Below are 11,461 nucleotides of genomic sequence, written 5' to 3' on the forward strand. Positions count from 1 at the left end.
TCCATGATTTATGCATATTGTGGATGCTAAGTGCTCAAACAATTATAAAATCAATATTGTGCACATGCGGAAAACATCCTTTCAATGATTTTCAACTACCGTTCTTATGCGGCGTTGCACGAACCTAGCACCGAGGACACCCTCGTGCTACTAGGCCCTTATTCTATAATTATTCACCGACCTATATGGCATGCAAACAAAAACCAGCAATATTTTCATCATCTTACTCCACATTGAGATACATTTTAACCACTCTCCCCTCCCATAAATCAAATGTTGCATTGTTGTATATATTTATAAGGCATTTTGCCATCATTTTATGTGTAAAAAGCGGAAAAAATACACTAGAACAAGAAGGGGGGATTGAACTGAGGCAAATCCTCATGCTTCAGTCCCCACAAACATTCACAAACATTGTTCTTAATTTTCATTAATTTTCCGCACCCAAAATGCATTTTCCCCCTATTTTTAGTGTTTTTTTCTCTATTTTCCTTGTATTTTCTCTCATTTTTTGCATTATTTTATTACTAAAAATTCAAAATAGGTTATGGCCTGTGGCCCTTAGTTCCTTCTTGCAACAAAAATGAAAATTTAGTTGGTGTTCCTATTTATTCTTCCATTTTTATGCCCAAAAACATATTTTTCCCTTGATTTTCCATATTTTACGTGTTTTAGTGTATTATTTTGAGACACAAGATGCATGTTTTTCTGATTTTTCTAATTATGATCAACAAGTACTCATGGAAAACAGCAACAGAAACAATTTTTAGCCCACATGAACAACATTTTATCAATCAAAAGCCATGAAATCTCAAAATTCCTTTGAAAAAATTGAATTACCGCTTATTTGCGTGTTTCGGGTTTCATGTCCATGGCTGCAAATCTGAAAATCAGCAGCACTTCATGCTCATGACGATCACAAGTCACCATTTCCAGCCCGTGGAGCAATCCGATCGATGCCGGACAAGCCTCCACCATTCTTTCTTCTTCCTTTCTCTTCCCACATGAATTCCCCCTTAGAAGAGAGAGAGGGAGGAGAGAGAAAGACTAGATTTCTATCTCAGCATTCAGGCCATCAATGGAGGAGCGAAGACAGGCGATAGGACTAGCAGGCAGAGGGGATTGAAGCCCCATACTCGATTGGTATGGTTGTTCACAGGCAGCATACTTGATCTCCCATCATGATGGCGCATTTTTCGGCGCAGGCAGGCGTGATCTTCTCCTCTCTCTCTCTCCAGGATTTCTCCCCAACATTTCATGTGGCATTTTCAAATTGGGCTCCCAAAGGTCATGCCCACTTTGGCCACTCCAATGTCCACCTCTTCGCATCTTGACCGTTTTCTTGGCCATTTCCCCGTCCGGACTTGGAATTGAGCTCTGAAAAATCCTGGGCATCCGGCTTGGCATCCCGCATTGGCTAGTAACTCTTGTCAACCCGCACGACTGTCTGAAAAATTATGAAAAATCAACAAGTGTTGCTCGAGCACCTTTAAAGCACTTTGGTGCTTAAAATCATCCTAGGTCGAGCCGCCGCCTTTGATGGTGAATATTTTTCCCTTGATATTCATAATTTTTAGCTATTTTAAAGCACTTTTCGGCACCAAAATTCCTCTCTCATTGGCGACCACAGGATAGGGCGACTCAGCCCGTCGAATCCACGAACATATCTGCACATAAACAACCAAAGAAGCATCAAACTGACACAAAACAAATATATAATAAAACTCAGCACAATGCTCCCCCTACCCTTGGACAGAACCAAGGCATGACATCCACAAGGAGTAGGCCTAGCATCATCTAATAGAAGATCCAAAGTGAGTCACTAACCAACTGCTCCAACACAGCCAAACTAAAAACCCTATCAAAGAGGTTGCCCTAAGTGGTAGTCTAAACTACTTACCAACTAAAGACAACACAACTAGGAGCTCCTACAAGGCGAGGACTCCTATAGCCTGATCAAAGAGTATTTTCTTTTAGTACATTTCTTCTTTTAGGGTTTTGATTTTATTAACATACTTGGGCATGTAAAAAGGAGGGAGCTGAGCATAGTGACCCAAGGAGAACAGGGCATCGGTCTCAGGACCTGTCTCGGCACCCAAGAACCTACCAAGCCCTTGCAAGGCGACACTTAATCCTTTTCTAACGCTCACTTTTATTTTCGCTCCAACCTTCCGTGTTTTGTCATCATTTTTTTTCCAGCAAGAAGCCACCCCTAGGAAGACAAGGTATCGGCCCCGGGTCTGACTCGTCCCTAGGAACCTACCAGGCCTTCGCTAGGCAATGATCAACTGCTTATACATTTTCATTTCTTTTCTTTTCTTTGATAGGGGTTAGAACCCCTTTTTACACACCTTCGTATTTATATTCATCTTTTGGGATGTTCAGGGTTTCTTGGCATCATCATTATTATCTGCTGGCAGGCTTCTCTAACTGCCTCACTACTAACAAGAACTCCTAGAACGGCTGCCTAGCAGGCTAGCAGAACAGGGCCACTAGGACTTCCTTCTAAAACAGGTCTTTCGATGCCTAACAATGTCTTTACAGGAGGCAATGACTACTCTGACCTCCCTCAAACATACTTAGCCTAAACTTGGGACTTCATGCCTTGGTCCCCAACAAAAAATGTATCCCCTCGACAAGTACAAAGACACATATAACAGGAAAGAAAGGTACTCGTAAAGGAGAGGTATCACTTGGATTGGCCACAAGAAGCTTCCATCGTAGCAAAGGCTCCTCCGGGCTCCACCAAATTCCACGAATCACAAAACCTGTCCAGCACAACACTTAAAACAAAAACCCAATTAAACGCACCTGCACTAGACAGGGAAATGGCCCTCTTGGCCTAATGAAATAAAACATGACTTCACATAACATCCTCCTGGAAACAACTATGATAGACATCAAAGCATACCATTCCCAGGGGAACAGAGGCTCGTAGTCCTAAACTAAGTGCATTAAATTATGACCCATCCCTCCTGCGTATATTGCAAGAGGTGTTCGCATCACATGTCGTCTAATCAGTCTATGGGTCCAAGATAATAAAGGCAGATGAGTCTCGCCTACCCTTTGCATCACCCAGATCAACCATCGTCTGCCAAAGAGGGCATGTTCAGAAAGCATACCCCACAAACGACCAGGTCCTGTCTCACCATCAATAGATATATCGGGACAAGGCCCACAATTAAAGAAGAGGTCTTCGTCATACGCAAAATTAGTCAATGAATCGGCAAACTGATTCCAATTTCGTGGAATCAGCTGAAAAGACACTCTATCGAATTCGTCTAGCAGGGCTATGGTAGTATGATGGTACATGCAAAGGATGGGGTTTCGTACCATGTACGTCCCATTGAGTTGATTTAAAACCAACTGAGAGTCCCCTTTCACCAATAATTGGCAGATACCACCCTTCTTGGCAATATTCAAACCCATAATCAGGGCTTTGTATTCTGCCATATTATTGGTAAAATTCACCCCAAGATAAGCAGCTAACTTCATGACAATGCGCCGTCGGGGGTCTCGGATGACAACTCCTATACTTCCTTTTTTGCATGCACCCATGGACGCCCCATCAAAGTACAAGGTGTACGTCCATAAAGGGTTTACATATCCCGCCATCCTGAACTCTACTCGTAATTATGGTAATCGAAATTCAGCATATTCAACAGGTGGACTGTAGGCTCCATCCCTCCATCATCATTGAATTCAACAGGGATGCTCGTCAAAATTTGTAGGTAGTGATGGCAGAAGACCTTGATCTCCCAAGTAAATGTCCCGCCTTCTTGCTCAGTCACCTTGTATCCTTTGCTCCACCAAATGAGCTTTCCCTGATGATACCGCTGTTCTAAATATGGGTGTTCTAAATAAGGGATCAGACGACCCATCAACCTCTATCACAATTTCCCTGCAGATATTTGATCGATCTCGCCTAGACCTGCAAGGCAGTCATAGTATTAGTGCAATCATAAATAGTAAGGTTTAATCTTATTAAGATTAACCTTATTTTTAAATTCTATCCCCTCAAGGTCAGCTAACAAGACTGTGGATTTATTCTTTCCTATTCTCACGATCCTATAGGGCCCGTCCCATTTGGGCTCTAGCTTGCCTGGAAATAATTCTCGTCATGCGTCATAATACAGAACAAGTTGTCCATTCTTGAAGGTGTATTTCTTGGCTTTAAGGTCGTGTAGCTGCTTCATTCGGCACTTCGACACTTCTTGGTGCAATAAGCTCTGTAGCTTAAGCTCATCTAAATGTGCCAGTGTCGTCAAGCGCTCAAAAGGTGCGTCTTCATCACTCAAAGAATGATTGATGGCAAACCAAATAGTCGGCAGCTCAATCTCTAAAGGCAAGACACACTCCTCCCCATATACTAACTTGAACGGGGTATGGCCAGTGGCTCGTTTGAAAGTCGTATTATAGGCCCACACTGCCACGTATAACTTTTTATCCCAATCCCATTTCTTTTCCGACACAATTTTGGACAGGATGCCCATAAGCTGCTTGTTGGTGCTTTCAACTTGCCTTTTGGCTTGCGGGTTATATGGGGTTGCCTTGTTATGTTTGATTTGCCAAATTTCTGTCAAGCTTTTGATCACCTTATTCAGGAAATGGGTTCTACGGTCCGACACTAATTCTTTCGGCAGACCAAAATGGCATATTATCTGCTCTAAAAGGAAACTAGCAGTTTCTTTAGCATCATCTTTCCTTGTTGCACGTGCTTCTGACCACTTTGTGAAGTAGTCAGTTGCTACAATGATATACCTCTTTTGCATAGTCGACGACGGAGTAATAGGACCCACAAAGTCTATTCCTCACTTCTCAAATGGAAGTATCGCCATAATAGGGATAAATGGTTGTTTCCTATTCTCTCGACTATCATGTCGTTGACAAATACCACATCTCTTAACATACGCAAACGCATCCTGGAAGATGGGAGGCCACCAATAACCTGCTCTTAAAGCCTTTTGTGCTGTAAGCCATCCAACAAAATGGTCGCCGCAAGCAGAATCATGGTACTATTCCAAAATGAATGGCACCTCGTCAGGCATCACACATCGGCGATAGATGTCATCAACCCCTTGCCAATATAATGTACCTGCGATCAAGGCAAATTTTAACGCTTGCTACTTAAATTTCCTTCTCTCAGCTTTAGATAATTCGGATCCCGCCTCTCCCGTCGATAAATAATGCGTTATTGCAGCGTACCAGGAGGGAATAGATGCCGTATCTATTTTGAATAACAACTCCATGTCACTACCTTCAGCCACAGATTCTTTCGGCTCCCCAAAGTCCACAAGACATTCCACGATGCCTTGCAACCTTGGTGGCTTACTCCTGATTTCATAATCAAATTCCTGCAAAGTGATTAACCACTTTGCTAGACGATCAGGCGGTTGTAGCTTATTCATCAATAATCGAAGTCCCTCTGCCTTCGTATAAAGCACGACTTTCTCATAGAGAATATAATGCTTGAATTTCTTGGTCCCAAAGACCATTGCTAGACACAACTTCTCCATGTAGGTATAATTGATTTCGGATACCCCCAGCTTCCGGCTAGCAAAAGCAATCGGGTGGTACCACTTCTCTTCCCAAATTTGGGCTAAATAGCACAGCTGATACTGTTCATGGTGGCCATTGAGAATATATAGAACACCTCACCTCTTTTAGGTGCTTTTAAAACGGGAGCTCTTGCTAGCTCTTGTTTCACATCCTCGAATGCTACCTTACAAGGGTCACCCCATTCAAATAAACAGCTAAAGGACAATAAATTTGTAAGCGGCAACGTTCTTTCTGCCAAGGCGTTTATGAAGCTACAGTAATAATCAACCGAAGACAGAAAGCTATGAACTTCTTTCGAGTGCGTGGTGGACCCATGGCAACTATAACTTTGACCTTCTTGGGGTCTATCGCAATTCCTACCGAACTGACCACATGACCCAGCAATAGCCCATAAGGTACTCCAAAAACACACTTCCGTGGGTTTAGGGTGATACAAAACTGTCTATAGCGCTCAAAGTATTTTCTTAAAATGATCAACTGCCTTCCTCTCATGGTGGCAGCCTCTAAGTCATTGAAGGATGGATTTTAGGCCCTGGAATGTGCCTAAAAATAGGAGAAAAATGTGGAAATGTGGGGAAAAATGCTCAACCACGAAGGCGGCAGCTCGACCTAGGACGATTTTAAGCGTTAAGTGCTTGACGGGCGCCCGTACGACACTCCGAGAATTTTCATAATTTTTTCGTGCGCCTGTGCCAGTCAATGGAGCTGCCAGTCAGTGCGGGATGTCGAGACGAGCTCATAGAAATTTTCAGACTGACGATCAGAGTCCGTACGCGGAAGATGGCCCGAAACCGGCCGGGGTGCCCAAAAGGGGGCCCAAATTTGAAATTCCAAAAGGTGTAAGAGAGGGGGGTGACCTTTGGCACCCCCCCCTTTCAAAAAATGTGATGTAGGGGGGGGCGGCGGCTATTTTCAGCCGCCGAAAAAAACGCACCCCCCCCAATCATGATGAGGCTTGACAAGCAAGCCATGAAGATTATTATGCCAGGCTTCTACATCTATCCTACGCTCCGTATCACCGGTCTTCGCTCCCGCAATGATGGAATGTAGAGAGAGAGAGAAAATCAGTCTTTCTCTCTCCTCTTAACCCCCGTTCGTGCGTGGAAGAGTAGAATGGAAATGGATGGCCGGATGGATGCCGATTCTTGACGAGACTGAAGGGCAATGCCAAATCATTGTAGATTGCTGATTCCAAGTAGAATTCATGGCTGGAAATTAGTCGTGGGACATGCCAAATTTAATGGAAAAACCCGCAAGACACGGTAATAATTGTTTTTACAAAGAAAATGGCCTTTTGGTGCAAATTTGGTTGATAAAAATGTGTTCATATGGATTGAGTTTTGAGTATGTTGTGCTTTGAGTTGTTTTCTAGCTGTTCATCATTTAAAAAGTAGAAAAACATGTGTGGGATAGCAGAAAATAGAAAATCGAGACACGAAAAACCATAAAAATGAAGGAAAATAGGGTTTTTTGGGCTAAAAATGATGCAATAAATTAATCCACACCTACTAAAATTCTTTTTCTGCTGAAATGAACTAAGGGCCATAGCCCATAAACTGAACTTAATTTTCAGCAATTGAAAAATGGGAGAAAATGGGGAAAATTGCAAGAAAATGGTGGAAAAAACCCCTTAAAATAGGGGAAAATTATATTTTGGGCTTCGAAAAATTAGGAAAATTATGAGTAATGTCCGTGAATGTATAGTGAGGCCGAGGCATGAAGATTTGCGTCAGATCAGCCTTGCTTTCGTGTTTTAATTCGGTTTTGTTCGCTTTTGATATGAAAAAATAATGGAAAAAGCCGTAAAATGCCATGCAATGAAGCATACAATCGTTAGAAAGAAACCATGAAAGGGATGTTTTTGCACTTGTGCACGATACTGTTTTGCTAAATGTTTAAGCACTAGGCATCCACCAACTGCATGGAGCATGAAAAAGATTTTAAAAGTATCAGTGTGATCAGCTCCTGGACATGCATTGCAATTGGTTTATGAGGACATGACCTACGTTGAGAGGGAGTGAGATACCCATGCTGTAGGCTAGTCGTGGGATCCTAAAGGAGAAATCAAGTAAGGACAATGGTACATGCTTGGACACGTTTATTTGGTACCCTGAGCGACGTTTGTGCGAAATGTCTATTTGTTGAGCGACGCACTGAGGGGCTAATCCCCAAGGTGTAGGAGAGTCGCAGAGGGTTGACGGCATTCAGCCGTAGGAGGAACCCCATGTGTATGTGATTCGAGCCTATTTGGCTATGTGAAAGGGACTCCCTCTGAGGAGTAATATTGGGTTAGGATCAGTTGGACTACAACGTATACAAACACAATGTTTAGGAAGGCAGAGATTTCGATAGACGCTCCTGGCCGCGAGCCCGAGGGGTTGTCTTGTGCGTAGTGACGAGGCCCGGCTAGTGCATGAGCCAGCGCCGGCCCGTTTTTAGGTCCATCAGTCATCAATTAACACCTTCAACTCTTCAGGGGATATGTCACCGAAAGTCTTATCTGCTGTTCGTTGCCACGAACTAGGCGCATTGCATAAACCAAAGGCCATCACATGGTACGCAAAAGTACCAAATACAGTAATAAAAGTTGTCTTCAACTTGTCCTCTTCTGCAATTGCCATCTGGTTATATCCTGTAAAGCAATCCATAAACGAATATATCTCCCTACCCGCTAATTGATCCAAAATCTGGTCAGTAAATGGCAACGGGTAGTAGTCCTTAACTGTCTGCTTATTCAGCTCCCTAAAGTCTACACATAATCGGATTTGATTATTTTTCTTCTTTCTGATCACAACTGGGGAACACCATGCCGTGTGTTGCACAGGAAAAATCAAACCTGCTTTTCGAAGCTTCTGTAACTCTTCAAACAGCCCGTCCCTCAGTTCGAAAGGCATACGCCTTACTTTCTGTCGTACAGGACAACTGCCCTCTTTCAACGGAATTGTATGAACAGCAAGACTAGGAGGAATGCCTCTCAACTCATCATAACTCCAGGCAAAGATATCACGGAATTCCTGAATCAAGGCCACATAGTCCTCCCTTTCTGCTGTGCTGAGCATAGACCCTAATTTGATTGGCCGTGAATCATTAGGCGTACCAAGGTCTAGCTCGATAACATCTGCATCTCTTATACGATCTTGGCCCTCTATCGGCTCTTTCAAAGTGATCTGATAGATGTCTTCCGTGGTGGATCCCTCTTTGGACTCATCACTCGATGATGTCTCACTGGCAGATAAATCTTCTAATGTCTCCAAATCTGTAGAAGATAGAGGAGCTCTCTCACTATGCGGGGACTCAGGATAAGCATCAACCACCACACGCTCGGCACCTCTGCCGAATATTAGTCGACCGGCGGGTATATCTACTTGGCAGTCCGCTTGCAAGATCAGGGTCTTTGATGGCAAGGGAAGGTCACCCCTCTTTTGTCTTGCCACCTCGCCTGTGGCATCAGGCTTTTCCTCACTCGGAATATACATGGCACACATTTATTAATTAAACACCTAGCATGAGATGCATTTTAGGAACGAAAAATTTGGCTTTTCATGAAGTGCATGGAATTGGAATTGGCAATAGGGATAGAGAGCTTACCGACAGTGACTCACTGCCAACTCACCCTTATACAATGGATTTATTAATCAATTCTTGGCTCAGCCAATTCACAAGAAGCCAAACGGGTTATGGGTAAGCAAAAGTATAATCTCAATGAAGCTTCAGTATGAATAAAATCCATTCCAATGCCATAGGATCAAATGAGAATGACTGAGATTAATATTTAGCATGCATACAATGTTTGGGACTCCTATTACCTACTTGGACTCATGCATCCTCTCCAACAAGTGGATAGGATTCAAGAAGAGGCTTAATGGGAGAGAATGAGAGCCAAGAATGGGTTACCTTGTGTTGTTTGATGAAGATTGCAGTTATTAATGCCACTTCAGTCCTTCATGAGAGCTCCAATTTGATCCCGCATGCTCCATAGCTCCAAAATGGTTGTGCTCGGTCAAGAAGAGATGAATTCAAGCTTGGGGAAGAAGGATTCTTCAATGGGGGAAGGGCATTGCTTGCATAGACTGATCAAGAGAAGGATTCCTTCCAAATGAGAACTCCATAATGCCTTCTTGCTTCCAAGAAGCCTTCAAATCTTGAGAATGAGCTCCAATGTGGTTGTAGCTTGGAGATAGGATGGCTCACCATGGCTGCCCACAAATGCATGTCTTCAAATCTTCCTTCTAATCTTCTTCCCGTGCTTCTTGATGGCCAAATCTTGAGCTAGGCTTGAAGACTGAACCCCCGGGACTAAGAAGAGACCAAAATCTTCAAGATTCTTGAGCTTGATGCCAAGCTTTCATGGCTGCCATGGACTGCATATGATTAGGGTCTTTGAGATGGAAGAGAAGTCCAAGAAGATGAGAAAGGAGGCTTCAATATTGCCCCAATGACCTGCAAGAAGCTGGGAATGAGAGCCAAGAAGGAGAGGAAGCTTGTTGTGCTATCATTTTGGCCTGGAATTAGCCCGCATTTTGCACTATGAAATGCGAGGGGCTGCCTGGAGGGAGAGGAGGTGTCACACAACACTTCCACCACTTGTCCTGTAGCTCAAAGGCTCAAGGAACCCCTGGGAAGGAATGCAAACTCCATGAAAGAGGGAGAGCAAGGTTTGGGGCTGATTACCTCCATGGGAGCTTGCAAGAAGCTTGAGAAAGGGGAAGAGAGAAGAGTCTCCTTGAAAAGTAACCCCAACTAGACTTTCTTCTAACTCCTGTGACCACAGTTACTAAGAGTTTACCTTCAAAATGGGCCAAAAATGACCATCGAGCTGCCAAAGTCGGTCTTCCTTCCTCCAAACTTGGTCCAAGCTACCATTAATGCTCCTGCCTACAGTCCTTGTGGTCCAAAAATCTTTGGGAACTTCCCTACTGCTCCCTGTACCTGTGTACATGTAACTCAAAATTCCATGTGACTAGAAAGTTGTAACTGGGTAAAATGAAGGATTAACTAGGACCAAGAACCTAAGCTTTGATACCAATTGTCAAGGAGAGGGACTGGGAGAGAGAAAGAAGAGAGAGAAGACTGCAGAGAAGAAGAAGAGCAAAAGAGAGAGAAAGACAAGTACGAGGAGAGAGAAATACTAGAAATGGAGAGAGAAAGATAGGAAGAGAGAGAGAGAAGACATGGAAGCTTGGAGAGCAAGGTGAAGGAGAAAGAAGATGTATTAATTATTTGATAATGAAAAATTAAGTCTCTCTCACCTTATATACCGGCTAGTGTAGCTAGTATTTCCCCGTTATTAAGTCCCCCTCTCTTACACTATTTGCCTGCAGTAGTAGTAAACCTGTTGCTTGCAGTGATAAAGGTGCTTTCTACAGTGTATTTCTATAAACAGATTATATTGAGATAGAATCTTTTCAATATCTACCTCAAAGACTAGTACAATAGTAGGATTAGCCCTTGAAAAGAGTTCCTCTTCATCATCTTCAATCTTAGTGCAACATTTATTGTCTGAGTAACCAATGGATGGTACTTTGATTTCAATACCACTTGATACCACCATGAGGAATGATTATTGTATCTAAACCAAGGTCTTCCCAACATCATGTTATATGAACCTCCAAAATCTTCCATGCAAACAAAAAACAAATCTTACCTTAATCTTTAGCCCTGCAACTCGAATAAGTCGATTCTTCAAGATCCCCAAAGGCTAAAGTCTCCATTGGTAGGCCATTTTGACTTGAAATGGTGCTGGTGCAAGTCCAAGTAATTTGCGTACCAATTATAGCTCTTTAAGTATAACTCTCAAACCTCCATCCAATAATACACCATCAAATTTACTACCCAGATATTCCACTTGAGTACGGCACTTTGTAATCCACCACTTTCGACTACATGGGGATAACAACTTGGC

Source organism: Lygodium microphyllum, chromosome 12, assembly GCF_053477565.2.
Source record: "Lygodium microphyllum isolate KBCC chromosome 12, Lygodium_microphyllum_v1.1.10, whole genome shotgun sequence".
Taxonomy (NCBI): domain Eukaryota; kingdom Viridiplantae; phylum Streptophyta; class Polypodiopsida; order Schizaeales; family Lygodiaceae; genus Lygodium; species Lygodium microphyllum.